General features: G+C 43.0%; 2 non-coding genes across 2 annotated transcripts; both read right to left on the bottom strand.

The window, feature by feature from the left end:
* Positions 1 to 2,254: 2,254 nt before the first annotated feature.
* Positions 2,255 to 2,327, bottom strand: TRNAV-CAC (transfer RNA valine (anticodon CAC)). The gene has a single exon. It is a non-coding gene; the product is annotated as a tRNA-Val (tRNA).
* Positions 2,328 to 20,382: 18,055 nt separating this feature from the next.
* On the bottom strand, positions 20,383 to 20,455 carry TRNAV-CAC (transfer RNA valine (anticodon CAC)). The gene has a single exon. It is a non-coding gene; the product is annotated as a tRNA-Val (tRNA).
* Positions 20,456 to 20,729: the final 274 nt, after the last annotated feature.

The following is a 20,729-nucleotide window of genomic DNA, read 5'->3' as shown; positions in this document are numbered from 1 at the left end:
TCAAACGATAGCACTATCATTTGTAAGTGTCCCCTTTTATTTTGTCTCAGCATTGGACACGTCTTACAGGAAGTCAGCAGTTATTTATATATTTCTGCATTGGCTAGAGCCTAAAGAGAAAGAATAAAAAGCTGTTCATAACAACATAAGAAACACATTTTGCCTTTTCTCTCAAATACTTATTCCCTTTGTGCAAATCGGAATGCCAAGGTGAATAGCTGGGCCACATATTCTGGCTAATTATCTATCTCTTGAATGCAAGAAGCAATAAAAACTGCCTAATGCAGGACTAAAGCATTCATTGCATAGCCTCTAACATCATAACATAACTGAGCTGCTGGTAACAAGCTAAGCAATACCTTCCCAATATGAGAAGTACATGTGCTTATGTGCTTATCCGCTCAATCAGCGCTCAATCAGACTCGATCAGGCGAGATATAGACAAGGTGGAAAGGGTCCAAATGGCTGTCCCTTCCTTTTTAGGGTGGGTCCTGCTGACTATCATAGGATTCCTCTTAAGAGTGGCCAGGGTCAGAGGAAAAACTTTCAATGCTTCTTAGTGTTCTCTCCAGAAGCAGGCATTTTCTGTGCCTTTAATTTCAGGCTTTTCCCAGCAGTCTCTGTTCTGCCTATGTAAATTAACAAAAGCAGTGCTTATTCCTCACTTGCTCTAATGTCCTTCCTGTCCACAAAGCTCTGCCTAAGTATGCTTTTTTTCTTTTTCAGGGAAATTCTAAATGGTTTCTCTGTCCACTCTGTGGCAGTAGAATGCTGATTATGATGCCATGTTTTGTTGAATCACCAAGGTACAACTACAGAGGAATATATGAGTCTGAAGGACATGGAACTCTTAGCTAACACATCACAATATGTGATGCTTGCCAACCAAGCACTACATTCTGGTGCGCTGATGATCAGAACATTCTGCTCCTAAAGGAAAGAAAAGACCGCTTGATTGAAAATAAAGTCTCTGTTTATATTAACGCCCTCTCTCTCCCTATATCTATCTATCTATCTATCTATCTATCTATCTATCTATCTATCTATCTATCTATCTATCTATCTATCTATCTATCTATCTATCTATCTATCTATCTATCTATCTATCTATCTATCTATCTATCTATCTATCTATCTATCTATCTATCTATCTATCTATCTATCTATCTATCTATCTGTCTGTCTGTCTGTCTGTCTGTCTGTCTGTCTGTCTGTCTGTCTGTCCATCTATCCATTCATCCATCTATTTATCTATCTACCTATCTATCTATTTATCTATCTATCTATCTATCTATCTATCTATCTATCTATCTATCTATCTATCTATCTATCTATCTATCTATCTATCTATCTATCTGTCTATCTATCTATCTATCTATCTTTATATATGGATACATTCATACACCTACTCATAGATATGCCATGCATTTCTTTGGATTTGTTTCAACCTCTTGCCATTTATTTGAGAATCTCTACTTTTCAAGTGACTGCAAATGAAGTAATCTCTGGCACGTTTTGGCTGATGCAAGGTAACCAAAACACAAGACAACTTTTAATAAAAATCATTGGTTTCTTTGTTAACGTGCACTGTCCAACATGGGACTTTCACACGTCAGGTAAATATGATAACCAACACACAACAGAAGCAGATGCAGATTGCTTATCAATGTCGTGATAGAACAGTTGTGATTTGAGTAGAAGAAGCGCCCCTGAATTGATACTTATTATATACAGCCTGTAAGATAGTCAAAAATGCATGCTAGGAGAGGAGATGTAAATATAAATGTATTAGAAAAATACATAAAGAGGAGTGATATGCTTTTATTCATGCAAGGCTAGAAAAAATCCCCATACTGTCGAAAGCATTCATACACCACCAAATGGAAATAAACAATTCTGACATTAAACGAAAAGGTGACGATGCATTTGTATCATCACCTTGAGAAGGATCATCTAGGAATTGAGCCCAAGCCTCAGCACTTAAAAACCAGAAACACTCCACTAAAATAAGAGGCCTGTTGGTGCCAACAAGTCTCAAAGTTAATGCTTGTTCTGGTTGAGCATTGAACCGAATGCAGGGCTCTTTTGAAAGTGAGGTCTGTGAATCAACAGATACATCCACATGCCAATTATGTTATTGTTTTTAAGAGAATTCACTTTCTTGGAACGAGACTGCATGAACCCATCTTCAGGGCCTGGACAATTTCATGCAAAACGGCAACTCTCAACATTGCAGCCAAGACAATATAACTTGTGTTTCTGCCCAGTTTCGAACCGGGGACCTATCGCGTGTGAGGCGAACGTGATAACCACTACACTACAGAAACAGATACCTACAGGTGATTCTTCTGTGATGAAACTGCTCAAAACAGACTATTCCAAGGGCATCTGGTTTTAGATTTCTTTCATGCAACCTGCCCGACAGCCCTATCTGAACGCTTGTATATGCCTTGCAAGTTCAGCATTTTTGCAAAATGCTTAAAGAGAAATGTTTCCTATTTGCTCAGGCAGGGCAAGGTTAAAAGCATGAGACTCTAGCAAATAATCATCCACTACTGCAAAGAGAAAATTGATATTGGCTTTGAAATGCATACTTCAAAAGAGCACCAATGAAAGGGCTCGTCCGGGATTTGAACTGATAGAGCGCGCGAGGTCACCCAGCCAATACTTTCGCCGTTTCCGGCTTCGGGCCCATATACTTTCGATTCACAATATTCATTGACAGGGTGACTTCACGGGCTGCTACCAATTTGTGTGAATTCCCTACTGTAATTACTCAGTGTACCCGACTTACCATCTACCGACACGGGTACCTATGACCTCAACGGATCAGGGAGCTAGCTGTAAAAGGAAAGGCAGCAAAATACCAACCCAAAATGACATTCAATACTGTTGTAAAATGACCACGGACAACTGGAAGTTTTAAAAGCTTTATCTAAAGTTCGTTTTCGTTGAGCATTAAGTTTACAAGAATAAGACAATCAATAATCAAAATAATGAAGAGTACATAACTATAGAGAAATAGAGTCAGGGTAATCATGGAAATTCTAATATGAGATGCAACAGGAAAACGCTATGCTTTCAGGGTAAAGATTCTTTAGACAATTTAAGTAAGGTCGTTCTAGACCATATCAGAAAATGACAAACTGCAATGCAAAATATGATTTCTAAAAGGTAGGGTAACATAGGAACAAGTTATGAAAAATATGCAATTGACTTTATGTTTCAATAGTTGCAGCAAAAGCATGGAAAAATCCACATATGCAAAGGTGTCTCTTTATTGAAGCAAAGACAGAAATATAGAAAGGTGCAAGTTCAAAGAATTTAGAGCGATATTTACCTAGACTGGTGTGGAAACCAAACCCTGGCCACGGGTCAGTTAAGGACAGGAAACCCTCAAGGAAGGATACCCCTCAATGGACAGCAGGTGCAGAATGGACACCCAGGACAGGACAGGATACCCTCAGATTAGGAATCAGGACAGGACCTCAGGACAGGACCGCTCAGGACAGGACCGCACCCGCAGTTTGGAAGCAAGGCCTGCGCTCCACCCTCTCTGCAGCTATCGATCAAGACCCCGATTGGGTCAGCGAACTCCCAGCAAAGTGCTTCGCCAGCACTTTAAGGTTCAGTAAAACCTTAGTCTATGGTCAATTTCAGACAGAGTGCTCCGCAGCGCTCTGTATCTTCAGTCACCTATTGAGTACGATGGGTCAGTGACAGGTCAGCTAAACCAGACAAGTCGGACAATTTCCCTAGTTGAACCCAGGGTAGATATACAGTTTGGGGACGGTGTACCACCCCCCAATGTTGCAAAGTGTCAGAATCCCTCAATTTGGATTGGTCCTAAGGTAGGATTTGGGTAACACACCAATCAGAACACACCATTTGGAGGCCTTATTTACATCTCAGGGCACCGCCTAGCAAGATTGGGGTTCCCATGAGAAACTGCGCAGAATACAGGCAAAGAATACATTTTTGCAACATAATAGAACAATATCGAGATGCTGCGGGGCTAAGGTGCTGCTTCCCAGGGTGGCTTCTGGCATCAACCTTCCTTGGCAGCAATTCAATGCCGAGATGACTTTCGGCGAGTCTGCGCACAAGTACCCTCCAAGATGGCTTTCGGCTCAGTCAGACCCCCATTCCCCGCGGTACATGAAAAGTAAGCGAGAACAAATTAATACATAGAAATAACGTTATGAAAACACATCATAGGGCTTGTACTTTCAACTTATCACTAAGAAATATACTTATGCAGTGTAAATGTTAGCTACATATAAACAAGTACAAGAGCAGTGGCACGAGCAGTACCATGTTACTGGCAAAGCTATGCATTACGCATGCGCAACTATTTCCCTCCAAACCTGCAAACACATCAGGACACGTGAGTGTGACTGACGCATGCGCAGACACTTATTTCAAAGCAGCGGCCATTTTAAAGACTTGAATTAATTATTTTAGTAAAACACATAGGCAAGCTTCGGGGAACCTCGTTTAAACATAAAATAAACGTTAGTAAGACGTACAACTTATTACGTTATTACACATTAATGAGGTTCATGACAAAAGCACGTCGCAAATGCGAAGCTTTGCTTCATCAATCCCCTCTTTGATGATATTTACTATCATCACAAAAATAAATGGAACCAGATGCCAACTTCTCACACCTTATACATCTCTATCTCTTCCAACAATTTGCTCAACTTTTCTTTCTCATCTTTAGTAGGGTGAGAATTCTTCACCCTTTTGTATATCTGATTATTCATTTCCTCTAATTCAAGCTCATCCACACTTCGTTTCACTCCTCTGGCATTCACTTGATGCTTTACGGTGTGCTTGAGACATTTGCAACAGGCAAATATGAAAAATAGGATAAGACCTATAATTCCAATTGGCATCAGTATCTTAAACAATAAGCTTTTACCTAAGCTAGCAAACCAATGACCTACATTTGAGAGACCATCTACCAGTCTCTTCCAGGCACTGTCAACCTCGAGTGGTTTGAGTTCCTTTTCCAAATTAGTAATGTTTTTCACGTATCTTTTGAGCTGCACACTTTTGTCCGGAATATAAGTGCAACAATGTTGCGCCTTCAACATCCGGCAGACTCCGCCCTCTTTTGCTAATAAGGTATCAAGAGCAAGTCTGTTCTGCAAAACCATTGATCTGATCGCAACCATTTCGGTATTGACCAGCAGAAATCCATGAGCTGTGTCAGTAGACAACGCATCCACTATAGTGGACAATTTACAAATTCTGTGAGTGTTCAGAACCACTCCCACTCCAGGTATCAGTGCACTGAAAATACTACCCATTATTTCACCTATGCTTTCTCTTTTACTACGCACTAACAGCCTGATTCATGTAGCCAATAGCGCTCGCAAAAGGGCCAGATTCTGAGAATCTGGCCCTTTGCGAGTGCGATTTTTGCATTTGGTATTCATGATCCCAAATGCAAAAATCGCTATTTAAGAATTCGCAAATATGCGAGGAATAGCATTTAAGGAATCTCTATTAGAGATTCCTCAAATGCTATTCATGACACATCAAGAAATTGCGATTTAGCACTTTTGGGGCCGCTATTTACCGAGAGGTCAGACCTCTCGGTAAATAGCAAAAACTCAGAGAAATGCTTTTAAAAGCATTTTTCTAAGTTGCATGTTGCACACACACATGTCCTTTGGACATGTGTGTGCGCAACACCTGTTCAAATGTGCTTTTTAGGGGTGCTACAGGGTGTCCTTTGGACACCCCTGGCACCCTTAAAATCGCTATCTTATTTGCGAGTAGCAAATTGCTACTCGCAAATAAGGGATACTCCCCATTCATTCCTATGGGCCTCTTGGCCCATAGGAATGAATGGGGAGTTTTTGCGAGTAGCAAATTGCTACTCGCAAATAAAGAACATGTAGGAATCGCTATTTAATTAGCAATTCCTACATGAATGCCGTTTTGCGTGTCCTCAATAGCGAGTCGCTATGATTCGCTATTAGGGCCACGCAAAACGGCCTGTACATGAATCAGGCTGTAAGCCATTAGTATTTTCACTGCTTCCAGCAACTCCATTCACATGGTATATTTTCGGGAAGACAATGCCAAAGTAGCAGCTTCCATACCAGTGATCCGGCAATTTGAAATAAGCCTTGTCCCCACATATATAATAAATTCCAGGAAACACAGGCTCTGACCCATTTTTGAAACCCCAACCTCCAATTACCTTGTAATTATGTTCGCATTCACTGGAACCAATGAAAATGTTATTATAATAGCTAGTCTTCTCGCGGTGAAGACATAGCTTGCCTTTCTTTTCAAAATCCAGCAACAGAGCAGGACCCGCCCCACCAGTTGAGGTGCCTTCCATGTTCTCTGCCCACCTTGGTCTTTTCTGACTTTCGTCATTTGCCTTCTTTTGCATTTTAATTCTCCTTTTCTCTGCCATGTTCAGGAACATCTTTTCCTGCTCACGCAAAGAACAAGTCAAGTTATCTCTGTGTGCGTCACCTATGTCAATATCACCAATAGTCAGGAAATAGTCTCCCATATATCGTATTACGTCGCTTTTGGTATGTACAGGATTCAAGTTCCCACGTATAGGAAGTTCAGAAAAGATCACGTCACTGTTTGAGTAATAGTACTGTAACGGTCCTCTTTTGTAAAATAAACTAGCTAAAATGCTACAGGAAATTCCATATGTCAAGGGCAGGTGATGGTATGTCACGCCTTCAGCTACAGAGGTAGGTAGCTTCATGCAGACATAGCAATCTTCAATTTCCATAGTCTCTACATAGTGTATTAACAGGTTTGCGAAAACGTTTAAATGCGTCTTATTCTTAATTCCATGATAATGTAGTTCTCCCTCATCTGATGCTTCTAAGTCTCGATTTGTTTGTCTAAGTGCTCTCTCATGTCTTGCTACACTCTGTGTTGTCAGCTCCTCACTGTCAGTATTTACAACTTCAGTAGGGACAATATTAGTATTTTTGCTCACCGCAAAAGGAATGAAAACTGTTAGTCCTATCCAGAGTAATATCAGTATAACTACACTACATACACATACCTTGCAGCATGTTTTGCAACGACTGCAACTAGGGCTACCATTCACGTTTGAATCAGACATTATGGCTCAGAAGAAGTTTCTCGACCCCTCTTTGTGTCTTTACACCAGTAGCTTACTTTGTGCAAATTCACGGTGGCTCGTCTTCTTCTTCAGCAGAGTACTCAGGGACGGGTTCTCCGTCGCTTTCGTCAGTTAGATCAAGATCTTCAAATTCCTCCAAAACGAGCGTCCATTCAGGAGACTTGTACTTTTTGTTTTGTCTTTTTATTCGATCACTCCTTCTCTTGGAAGTATCTTCTGGTCGTTCTGCTATGCGAGCACTTCTCCTTTCTTCTGCACGTTTTTCTTCTACTGTTTTTATTCTCAGTCTCAATTTCTTTATGTATCCAGGCTCAATGTGCTTTCTTTTCTTAAGTCTTTTGGTTGGTACCGAGACTTCGTTTTCTTCTCTTGCCCTTTTGTTTTCATTAGTTTGTGGCAATTCTGTTTCAGTTTCTTCCTCGTCTATCTGACTATTTCCAGGGCTAGCATCTATTTCTTCTGCCTGGTTACTAATCTGGCCTTGTTCAGGACAGGTTTTGGTTTGTTTTTCAAATGTCTCTGTTTCTGTTTCCTGAACACGTTCTTCTAATCCTATCTGATCCTGTTCAAGCACTTCGATCTCTGGACTTTCTTCTGCTCGAACTATTACGCTATGTCTAGTCTGTCCCTTCCCGACATCAGGAGTCAGTGGAGGAGTATCAATCACTTGCTCTGTATCCTTCACTTGTTCTGTATCAATCACTTGCTCTGTCCCTGTCTGACCTTCTCCTTCCTCAGTTTTGATGTGAATCTCAAGATTCTGAGGTTCTTCGCCTGTGCCTTTCTTTTCCTCTCTAGTCCACTCTCTACCTTCCCAAAGTCGCTCACTTGTTCGAATGGGGTCTTCGGTGAGATCAATCATTGGTATCCACTCCTCTGGCCATATGCTTGGCAGCTCGTCTTCAGCTACTTCTGGCTCAGCTTCTTGGACCCCTTCAGCAGGCTGGGCTCTTGGCATTTCGTTATCAACTATTCTTGGGCCAACGTCTGCTGATTCTGCAGCTCGACTGGTACTGGGCTGTACGTCGTCAGCTACTTCTGGTCTGGCTCCTGCAGAGTCCTCCACTGGACGCCCTTCTTCTTCAGGCTCCTCGTCTGGTAATACCTTCTGGGTGTGGCTGGCGTGTATCCAGCGTGGAACCCCTGCACACTTTACTGCTGTGGTAGTTACCAGGATCACCTGACGTTTCTCTCCCCACCTTGGCTCCAGGCAGCTCTTCCGAGTATGCTTCTTTATCTTGACCCAATCTCCCGGGACCAGTTTGTGGAGAGGAGTCGTTGAATTGAGGATGGCGTCTTCTCCGATCTGGCGAGAGATAGAACGCACTTGGTCACCCAATCTCTTGCAGTATTCAAGTACCAAATCATCAGTAATACTCAACAGTTTGCTTCCTGGTACCCATGCTTGTCTCATCACTCTTCCCATAATGATTTCATGGGGACTTAAGCCTGTCTTGCGGTCAGGAACACTTCTGAGTCCCATCAGGACCAGGGGCAGGGCCTTCACCCAGGTCATCTTAGATGCATCACACAGTTTTGCTAGTCTGTTTTTGATAGTTCCATTTATTTGTTCCACTATTCCAGAAGCCTCTGGACGGTATGCACAGTGAAGCTTTTGTGAGATTCCAAAGGCCTTACAGAGTTCGGCGATCACCTCATTCTGAAAATGTGAGCCTTGATCTGATTCAATAGTGACTGGAACCCCGAACCTAGGTATCAGTTCTTTTAGTAAACACTTAGCTACTGTTTTTGCGTCATTTTGGGGAGTAGGGAAAGCTTCCACCCACTTCGAAAATAAACAGACCATGACAAGGACATATCGCTTCCCTTCACAACGGGGCATGGTGATGAAATCAACCTGTATTCTTACAAAGGGACCCCCGGACCTCCCAATTTTCCCCAGTTCCACCACAGTTTTCTTCCCTGGGTTCATCTTTTGACATGACAGGCACCTCTGGCAGAGGGACTCTGCTACTTTCCTGAACTTTTTACTGTACCAAGTCTGTTGGAACACTAGAATCATGGCGTCCCTACCAATGTGTGATCCTTCATGTATCAATCTCGCCATTGTGCTAAGTAAGTGTCTAGGTAACACAGGCATACCAGTTGGACCTAAGATGACACCATCCACACGTCTTGGTCTACACCCATCTTCTTTCCACTTCTCTCTCTCTTGCCAAGGTGCCGCCTGCTGCCACTCTTTCACTTCATCCCATGTAGGCACTTCTTCAAACACCTGAAGTTGGCAGCTGGTTCCTGGCCCCCCTCGTTTTGGATTTACGATATACCGATCTCTGGCGCACCATTGGGCCACTCGATCAGCAAAATCATTTCCCAGTGATACAGTGTCCATGTCCTTCTTATGAGCGACACACTTTACCACTGCCAGTTCCTTTGGTAACTGGATTGCCTCTAAAAGGTCTTGAACCACTTTTCCATTTTGAATAGGGGTACCTGATGAAGTCAGGAACTCCCTCTGTAGCCATAACTGGCCAAAGTCATGCACAACCCCATAACAGTACTGACTGTCAGTATACACTGTTATGCGTAGGTTTTTCCCAATTTTGCAAGCTTTTATCATAGCGATCAATTCGGCTACTTGTGCAGACTTTATATCAAATAGATAACCTGCTTCTTCAATTTTGGTTAAGGAGACTACCGCATAGGCAGCACTCAGGCCTCCTTGTTCATGTCTTAGACATGAACCATCTACAAATAATTCCTTGTCATGCACAGGCAATGGTGTTTCTTTAATGTCTGGACGTGGCTTGGTATTGAATTCTGTTAAATCAATGCAATCATGCTCATCATCCACCCCACCTTCCATATCCATTGGGTCGGGGAGTAAAGTGGCAGGGTTCAAAATACTGCACCTAACAATGTTTACATTTGCAGCACCCACAAGAATCCTCTCGTATTTAGTCAGCCGACTAGGGGTGAGATACTGAGTCTTTGTTCTGGTCAGTAAAATTACCACTCCATGTGGGACATACACAGTTACAGGATGTCCCATGACAATGGACTCACTCTGCTCTATACTTGCGCAGGTAGCAGCTACCGCTTTCAGACATCCCGGCAATCCAGCCGCCACTGGATCCAGGGTGGCAGAGAAATACGCCACAGGCCTTCTGGTCGTGCCATGTTCTTGAGTTAGGACTGACAACGCGCAATTATCGCGAGTGTCACAGAATAGGGCAAACTCTTTAGTATAGTCTGGCATTCCCAATGCAGGGGCTGTACACAGACAATCTCGCAGTTTGGTGAAGGCTGTTAAGCTTTCATCATCCCATTCTACAATATCTGGTGTTCCTCTCTTGGTCATTTTTATCAAGGGCCTAGCTAGGACTGCAAATCCCAGAATCCACTGCCTGCAGTATCCTATCACTCCCAAGAACATTCTGATCTCTTTCTGAGTACGGGATAACTGCATCTTTTGAATTATTCTCACTCTTTCTGATGTCACTTTCCTGACACCTTTCTCTATCTGGTGCCCCAGATATTTCACTGATTTTGCACAAAACTGTAATTTGTCAGGGGCCACTTTATGTCCCTTCTCACTCAGGTGGTGCAGTAGGGCAATGGTGTCAATCACACAATCCCTATGACTTTTAGACGCCACCAAGAGGTCGTCTATGTATTGCACTAGGACAGAGTTCCCAGGTAAGACCAAAGTTTCCAAACATTTTTTCAAGATCTGATTAAAGATAGAGGGGCTCTCTGTGTACCCTTGAGGGACCCTGTTCCAGACATACACGTGACCATTGAAGGCAAATGAGAAAAGAAATTTGCTATCTGGATGCAAGGGTATGGAAAAGAAAGCATGACATAGGTCTATCACAGTGAACCACTCAGCATCCCAGGGAATCTGATACAGAATCACTGGTGGGTTAGGGACAATAGGGCAGCAGGGGACTACTATCTTGTTGACTTTTCGTAGGTCCTGCACTACTCTGTACTTGCCACTAGGCTTCTTGATACCCATAATCGGTGAGTTACATGGGCTACTCATTACTTCCTGTATGATGTTTCCTTCTAGCAATTTCTGTATTTCCAGAGTGACACCTGCTCTCACTTCTGCATTCATCCTGTAGGGTTTTGTATTGGGGTATACTGCATTGTCCTTGATTGCTATCTGTATGGGGTCCACGTTTTTCATTAACCCTACATCTTTCCCAGTAAAGTCCCATACCTCTGGCTTCACTGCTTCTTGGAGTTCTTGGGGCAAATCCTGCATGGTCATTCGTTTAATTTCTGAGTCAGGTCTGATTAACATTAATTTATAAATCCCGTCTTCATCTGGGGTCTGAATTTCAACACCCTTTGGTGTGCAAAAGATGGTACAGTTCATTTTGCACAGCAAATCACGTCCCAGTAAGTTCACTGGACTGGTGTCGCAAACGACAAATCTATGCATCTCCTTAAAGTTTCCAATTGAGATCTCCATGGGCTTGGTAACAGGAGTACTAATCAATTGATTAGATACACCCACTACTTGGATGGCTTCTCCCGAGAGGGGTAGGTTTGGAACGTCCACTGTTCTCACAGTAGAACGGGTAGCGCCAGTGTCCAACAGAAAAGTGACATCATTTCCGTCAACCTTTCCTTCAATGTATGGTCCGGACTGGTCTACCGGCAAGGAGGCGCCAAGTACGCACTCCTCGTCCTCCCCTCTCAGGCCACGTCAGTACTGGTCATCACAAAGGAAGGTATCGTTTAACAGATACTGCGAAGTTGCTGCATTTCTGTTCTCATTGCTTTCCCAGACTTCTATCTCATCACCCTCTGTGCCTTTTCCCTTATGTACTTGCTTTGGAGCTCGGGGCACCTGAACCGTTTTTACCTGTGGTTGAGTCTTTCTTGGTCTTTCTTTCTGCGTCTGTGGAGTTAAATCAGGTGTTTTGGGGTTATCGTCAGGCAAATAAGGACACTTGTTACGCCAGTGTCCAATTTCTCCGCACTGGTGACAGGGAAATGTCTTCATAGCCTCTTCCCTGCTCATTTTGGGCCAGGGCTTACCTCCTCCCCCACCCCCAGGACCTTGGTTCTGAGTGCCTTTAACCATATTACTCAACTGTTTTTCCTGCTGTTCTGCGAGCTTAACTTGAGCCCACATGACCTTCTCCTTGAGAGCCTTTTTCTTTTCTGCCATTTCGTCCTCGCAGTACTTTGCGTACCGCAGGACCTCGTCTATCTTTTTGGAGTGCCAACAAATTTTGTTATCTTTTATCCACTGACAAATTTCAGGCCTTAAACCGTTTACAAACCTGTCAATGAAATGCGTCATATGCTTCATCTCGATGTTATCTATACCACTGTATGTTTTAAACACCTGCAACAGCCTTTCATAATAGGAGTGCACTGTCTCGTCTCTCTCCTGCGTGGTTCTATCTATCCTGGTCCAATCAGTTTCCTTTGCGGGCACCTTATTTTTCAAATGCAGCATTACTTGTTCGTATTTCTTCATCACTTCAATCGACGGCTCCCCTGTGTTAGAGTCCCTCGGGTACTCCTCACTAGGCCAGCCTATGGCTATTTTACACTCGGTCCATAGATCTACCGGGACCACAATGTCGAAAAATCCATCCAGGTCTTTCCACAGGCATTTTTGCACCTTTACGAACCTTTCCACTTGCCGGTACCAGTCAACTGGCTTTTCGCGCAATTTCGGGAAATCGTTAGTAAAGGACACAATATCCTGTCTGGACCATGGAACGTGCACATACCTCCCACCTGGCACTTCACGCATGGGGCATAACTGTTCAGGCTTGTCTACTTCTCTCAAAGGGAACTCAGGGGTCGCTTGTCTGGATCGAGCCTCATCTTTCTTTCCTGCCCACCTGTTTTTCCATTTTTCCACGTCTCCCCATTTCTGCAAAATTGCTAACAACTCTTTAATCTGCAACTTTTTCCCTGACACATTCAAGTTCTCTATATCCTTGTCTGAGAATTCAGCTCTGTAAGGCTTTTGTAAGGGCTTGGATCGGGAGATATCTACCCCCATACTAGCTGCAGTGTCTGTCAACTTTTCGTGGAGCACCCTAGTACTTCTGGTAAGGCTTTTACACATAAACAGCAACTCTTTTTCAGAGTAGGTATTCTGTCCAATCCCACATTTCCTGCCATTAATTCCTCTATTTCTACCCTCAGTTTGTAGAGGTCTAAAGGTTTCGTTTGCGGAGTCTGTTTTTCTAATTCACGACTCCAATTTTCAATTTCTTCCGGAGTTACCAAAGAAACACTCCTAGTACCTGACGTTGATTCTAATTTAATTTCTTTCGTATTAAAAGGATTATGCCTCTTCTGCACTCCCTTCCCGGTCTGTTTGTTTGGCAGGTCCAAGAACACAACTTCGGATTCGCACTCACTGGACTGATCGTCTATCAGTAGGGGCTCTTGCCTCGGCGGGGCCATGATTGGGTTCATAACTGGAGGGTTTGGACTTCCTTGATTATTCCCATACAACGGAACCACTGGTCCGATTGTTACCGGAATAGTCAAAGCCTCAGGACTGGCATTTAACTGGGAGATTTTCTGAATTATTTCTGTCCTCTGTCTAGCTATGGCTTCTTGCTCCCTTTCATCTAGTACTCTTCCTAAGGTTCGGTCAGGTATTATCTGTGGGGTCAGGTGAGGGGTAAAACTCGGGGCAGTAGGATGCGTTTCACTTGGTCCTCCACCATAATTTGGTTTTGGGAACAAAGTTCCTGTGCCAAATGACCTGCGCTCTTCCCCATATGGAGGCTGCAAAAAGGGCATTCCTTAACTTAATGGCTTCTCTTCGTTTTCATAAAGAGGTCCAGGGAAAAAGGCTCTTTCACGGGAATATTTTTCCTCCGGGCTCACGGGCACTCTAGGATATATATCTCGTACCTCCGCGGGTCCAGGATTCTCAAAATAGGGCAGTACTTGACCACCTCCCCCCCTACTTAGGGATCTGTCCTCCTCCTTAATAGATGGACGCTGGGGATTCCCTCCTGTACTGGAAAGTCGGGCTCCCTCATCATAAGGGGGCGGACTTCTCGTAAAGATGTCATCTAACAATTCATCGTCTGACTCTCCAAGCGCTCCCCAATGCTTACTCTTTTCTGTCTTTTTCTCTCCCGCAGAAGGGGTACCTGCTGGCATCATGGGAAACAGACCCTCAACAATCATGCTCTGTCTCCACTGTTTCATCTTTTTATCCCTGGTCTCTTGTTTCAGCCTTGGGTACCACTTGGTCAGACCTTTGTCCATTCGGGGCTTCTCCCTTTCGAAAGCCTCAATTTCCCATTCCTCTAATGCCTCATACTGCGTTAGTCTCGGTCGGGGATGCAATTCATTCATTCGGGTTCTCAAATTAAATAAAATCCTGCCATTGAAAGTACCGTCTAACGGAAAAGCCAATATTCCGTCATCTTTTGTGTACTTTACCCAATTTTCCAACCACACACAGGTATTGTACCCTCGGTCAAACATCATGAACGAGGCGGGAGTGTTCGGGGGCGGGACAATAATGCCCTCTCTGGATTTAATCGGTTTGTCCGTTTTGAAATAATTCTTTACCCTATTTACAAGGGACATCTTTCTCTTAGTCCCGTACATAATATCGTATCTATTGGCTTTCCACTGATCCCTTTCAAACCCTTGGCTTCTTGGATCGGGTCTAGTCTCTGGACAATACGAGTGCCACATACGATTTCTCCGCTTAACTCTGTTTACAAAGTCACCTCCAATCAGAACGCGTTTTGCAATTTCGTGCGACCAATGGGTGCACGCGTTCAAAATAGTTTCGACCAATGGGTGCGCGGCCCCTTCGTGAGACTGTCCTCACGCTCCGGCGCTTCACCCCTCCTTTACAATTCCAGCCCCGCTACCCGCCCGCTGCTTCTACCAATCCCAGCGCGGCACGGAGTGACGTCAGAGATGCTTCGCAGCTGACTCCCTCCCTTCACAAGGTAACGGAAACTTTCTTTCTTTCTAAAGTGCTAGTGCTTGGTTATTTTAGAACGAATACACATTCGCCACAGTGCTCAAGTGTCTAGACAGGAAAGATTTCTGTTACTGCAAGTAAACTACTTCCATTTACTTTTCACGCGCTGCGGGTAGATCTCTTCCGCCTACCCTTCACTCTAGCATCGGTGAACCTGTTATTCCCCTAAACTCATCCACTTCTCCGGGATATATCCGAGTCTAAGGTTTCCCAGCGGACCCCTCTGCTTTCACCCAAGCTCCGAGGAACCTGCTACTCTTCCGATGTGACCCTTACTAGGTTACGCCACTATGGGAATTTTGCCAATGAACCTCGTTACTGACATTTATTCACACACGTATTCAGAAAAACCCTAGTTAGTGCTTCCCGGTTATCCTAACCTGCACCTAACCTTCCTTAAGCCTGCGACCTCAAGGCAATGGATTCTATTCACCACTTGCCTTTTCAATTCCCCGGGGAGTTCGGACAACAATGAACGAGACGGTTTACAAACGCATGGATTAATACATATAACAATATAAGAACAAGAATAACAATGATAAAACAATTCATGAATTTCAAAGCAGCGTATTCACAAGAGAATGATCAGGTCCCTCGGAACGGCCGCTCTTATAGCAGCATTAATATACTAGCAGCTACCGACTTAACTAGTCTAACTAATCCTGCCTAACCTTTAACTAGTCCCTAACCATCCTCTGCTAGCCAGAAAAACTGATAGAGCGCGCGAGGTCACCCAGCCAATACTTTCGCCGTTTCCGGCTTCGGGCCCATATACTTTCAATTCACAATATTCATTGACAGGGTGACTTCACGGGCTGCTACCAATTTGTGTGAATTCCCTACTGTAATTACTCAGTGTACCCGACTTACCATCCACCGACACGGGTACCTATGACCTCAACGGATCAGGGAGCTAGCTGTAAAAGGAAAGGCAGCAAAATACCAACCCAAAATGACATTCAATACTGTTGTAAAATGACCACGGACAACTGGAAGTTTTAAAAGCTTTATCTAAAGTTCGTTTTCGTTGAGCATTAAGTTTACAAGAATAAGACAATCAATAATCAAAATAATGAAGAGTACATAACTATAGAGAAATAGAGTCAGGGTAATCATGGAAATTCTAATATGAGATGCAACAGGAAAACGCTATGCTTTCAGGGTAAAGATTCTTTAGACAATTTAAGTAAGGCCGTTCTAGACCATATCAGAAAATGACAAACTGCAATGCAAAATATGATTTCTAAAAGGTAGGGTAACATAGGAACAAGTTATGAAAAATATGCAATTGACTTTATGTTTCAATAGTTGCAGCAAAAGCATGGAAAAATCCACATATGCAAAGGTGTCTCTTTATTGAAGCAAAGACAGAAATATAGAAAGGTGCAAGTTCAAAGAATTTAGAGCGATATTTACCTAGACTGGTGTGGAAACCAAACCCTGGCCACGGGTCAGTTAAGGACAGGAAATCCTCAAGGAAGGATACCCCTCAATGGACAGCAGGTGCAGAATGGACACCCAGGACAGGACAGGATACCCTCAGATTAGGAATCAGGACAGGACCTCAGGACAGGACCGCTCAGGACAGGACCGCACCCGCAGTTTGGAAGCAACGCCTGCGCTCCACCCTCTCTGCAGCTATCGATCAAGACCCCGATTGGGTCAGCGAACTCCCAGCAAAGTGCTTCGCCAGCACTTTAAGGTTCAGTAAAACCTTAGTCTATGGTCAATTTCAGACAGAGTGCTCCGCAGCGCTCTGTATCTTCAGTCACCTATTGAGTACGATGGGTCAGTGACAGGTCAGCTAAACCAGACAAGTCGGACAATTTCCCTAGGTGAACCCAGGGTAGATATACAGTTTGGGGACGGTGTACCACCCCCCAATGTTGCAAAGTGTCAGAATCCCTCAATTTGGATTGGTCCTAAGGTAGGATTTGGGTAACACACCAATCAGAACACACCATTTGGAGGCCTTATTTACATCTCAGGGCACCGCCTAGCAAGATTGGGGTTCCCATGAGAAACTGCGCAGAATACAGGCAAAGAATACATTTTTGCAACATAATAGAACAATATCGAGATGCTGCGGGGCTAAGGTGCTGCTTCCCAGGGTGGCTTCTGGCATCAACCTTCCTTGGCAGCAATTCAATGCCGAGATGACTTTCGGCGAGTCTGCGCACAAGTACCCTCCAAGATGGCTTTCGGCTCAGTCAGACCCCCATTCCCCGCGGTACATGAAAAGTAAGCGAGAACAAATTAATACATAGAAATAACGTTATGAAAACACATCATAGGGCTTGTACTTTCAACTTATCACTAAGAAATATACTTATGCAGTGTAAATGTTAGCTACATATAAACAAGTACAAGAGCAGTGGCACGAGCAGTACCACGTTACTGGCAAAGCTATGCATTACGCATGCGCAACTATTTCCCTCCAAACCTGCAAACACATCAGGGCACGTGAGTGTGACTGACGCATGCGCAGACACTTATTTCAAAGCAGCGGCAATTTTAAAGACTTGAATTAATTATTTTAGTAAAACACATAGGCAAGCTTCGGGGAACCTCGTTTAAACATAAAATAAACGTTAGTAAGACGTACAACTTATTACGTTATTACACATTAATGAGGTTCATGACAAAAGCACGTCGCAAATGTGAAGCTTTGCTTCATCAGAACCCGGGACCTCTCGCACCCAAAGCGAGAATCATACCCCTAGACCAACGAGCCGTTGAAAGACCCTCACCTCTGAAAAGGTAATACCAGCTCTAAGCCCGCAATGAAGATCATGCTGGGGTCTTTTTCATGCTTGGTATGTGAATTCACAGGAAATTCAGTGTCAACTTACCCTTTCTCAAACGATAGCACTATCATTTGTAAGTGTGCCTTTAAATTTTTTCTCAGCATTGGACAAGTCTTACAGGAAGTCAGCAGTTATTTATATATTTCTGCATTGGCTAGAGCCTAAAGAGAAAGAATAAAAAGCTGTTCATAACAACATAAGAAACACATTTTGCCTTTTCTCTCAAATACTTATTCCCTTTGTGCAAATCGGAATGCCAAGGTGAATAGCTGGGCCACAGATTCTGGCTAATTATCTATCTCTTGAATGCAAGAAGCAATAAAAACTGCCTAATGCAGGACTAAAGCATTCCTTGCATAGCCTCTAACATCATAACATAACTGAGCTGCTGGTAACAAGCTAAGCAATACCTTCCCAAAATGAGAAGTACATGTGCTCATGTGCTCATGTGCTCATGTGCTCATGTGCTCATGTGCTCATGTGCTCATGTGCTCATGTGCTCATGTGCTCATGTGCTCATGTGCTTATGTGCTTATGTGCTTATGTGCTTATGTGCTTATGTGCTTATCCGCTCAATCAGCCATCAATCAGGCTCGATCAGGAGAGATATAGAAAAGGTGGAAAGGGTCCAAATGGCTGTCCCTTCCTTTTTAGGGTGGGTCCTGCTGACTATCATAGGATTCCTCTTAAGAGTGGCCAGGGTCAGAGGAAAAACTTTCAATGCTTCTTAGTGTTCTCTCCAGAAGCAGGCATTTTCTGTGCCTTAAATTTCAGGTTTTTTCCCAGCAGTCTCTGTTCTGCCTATGTAAATTAACAAAAGCAGTGCTTATTCCTCACTTGCTCTAATGTCCTTCCTGTCCACAAAGCTCTGCCTAAGTATGCTTTTTTCTTTTTCAGGGAAATTCTAAATGGTTTCTCTGTCCACTCTGTGGCAGTAGAATGCTGATTATGATGCCATGTTTTGTTGAATCACCAAGGTACAACTACAGAGGAATATATGAGTCTGAAGGACATGGAACTCTTAGCTCACACATCACAATATGTGATGCTTGCCAACCAAGCACTACATTCTGGTGCGCTGATGATCAGAACATTCTGCTCCTAAAGGAAAGAAAAGACCGCTTGATTGAAAATAAAGTCTCTGTTTATATTAACGCTCTCTCTCTCCCTATATCTATCTATCTATCTATCTATCTATCTATCTATCTATCTATCTATCTATCTATCTATCTATCTATCTATCTATCTATCTATCTATCTATCTATCTATCTATCTATCTATCTATCTATCTATCTGTCTGTCTGTCTGTCTGTCTGTCTGTCCGTCTATCCATTCATCCATCCATCCATCCATCCATCCATCCATCCATCCATCCATCCATCCATCCATCCATCCATCCATCCATCTATCTATTTATATATCTATCTATCTATCTATCTATCTATCTATCTATCTATCTATCTATCTATCTATCTATCTATCTATCTATCTATCTATCTATCTATCTATCTATCTATCTATCTATCTATCTATCTATCCATCTATCTATCTATCTATCTATCTATCTATCTATCTATCTATCTATCTATCTTTATATATGGATACATGCATACACCTACACATAGATATGCCATGCATTTCTTTGGATTTGTTTCAACCTCTTGCCATTTATTTGAGAATCCCTACTTTTCAAGTGACTGCAAATGAAGTAATCTCTGGCACGGTTTGGCTGATGCAAGGTAACCAAAACACAAGACAACTTTTAATAAAAATCATTGGTTTCTTTGTTAACGTGCACTGTCCAACATGGGACTTTCACACGTCAGGTAAATATGATAACCAATACACAACAGAAGCAGATGCAGATTGCTTATCAATGTCTTGATAGAACAGTTGTGATTTGAGTAGAAGAAGCGCCCCTGAATTGATACTTATTATATACAGCCTGTAAGATAGTCAAAAATGCATGCTAGGAGAGGAGATGCAAATATAAATGTATTAGAAAAATACATAAAGAGGAGTGATATGCTTTTATTCATGCAAGGCTAGAAAAAATCCCCATACTGTCGAAAGCATTCATACACCACCAAATGGAAATAAACAATTCTGACATTAAACAAAAAGGTGAGGATGCATTTGTATCATCACCTTGAGAAGGATCATCTAGGAATTGAGCCCAAGCCTCAGCACTTAAAAACCAGAAACACTCCACTAAAATAAGAGGCCTGTTGGTGCCAACAATTCTCAAAGTTAATGCTTGTTCTGGTTGAGCATTGAACCGAATGCAGGGCTCTTTTGAAAGTGACGTCTGTGAATCAACAGATACATCCACATGCCAATTATGTTATTGTTTTTAAGAGAATTCACTTTCTTGGAACGAGACTGCATGAACCCATCTTCAGGGCCTGGACAATTTCATGCAAAATGGCAACTCTCATCATTGCAGCCAAGACAATATAACTAGTGTTTCTGCCCGGTTTCGAACCGGGGACCTTTCACGTGTGAGGCGAACGTGATAACCACTACACTACAGAAACAGATACCTACAGGTGATTCTTCTGTGATGAAACTGCTCGAAACAGGCTATTCCAAGGGCATCTGGTTTTAGATTTCTTTCATGCAACCTGCCCGACAGCCCTATCTGAACGCTTGTATATGCCTTGCAAGTTCAGCATTTTTGCAAAATGCTTAAAGAGAAATGTTTCCTATTTGCTCAGGCAGGGCAAGGTTAAAAGCATGAGACTCTAGCAAATAATCATCCACTACTGCAAAGAGAAAATTGATATTGGCTTTGAAATGCATACTTCAAAA

The sequence above is a fragment of the Lissotriton helveticus genome, chromosome 8 (genome assembly GCF_964261635.1).
Source record: "Lissotriton helveticus chromosome 8, aLisHel1.1, whole genome shotgun sequence".
NCBI lineage: Eukaryota > Metazoa > Chordata > Amphibia > Caudata > Salamandridae > Lissotriton > Lissotriton helveticus.
Note: the sequence above shows the minus strand (reverse complement) of the source record. Positions and strands in the feature narration are given on the sequence as shown.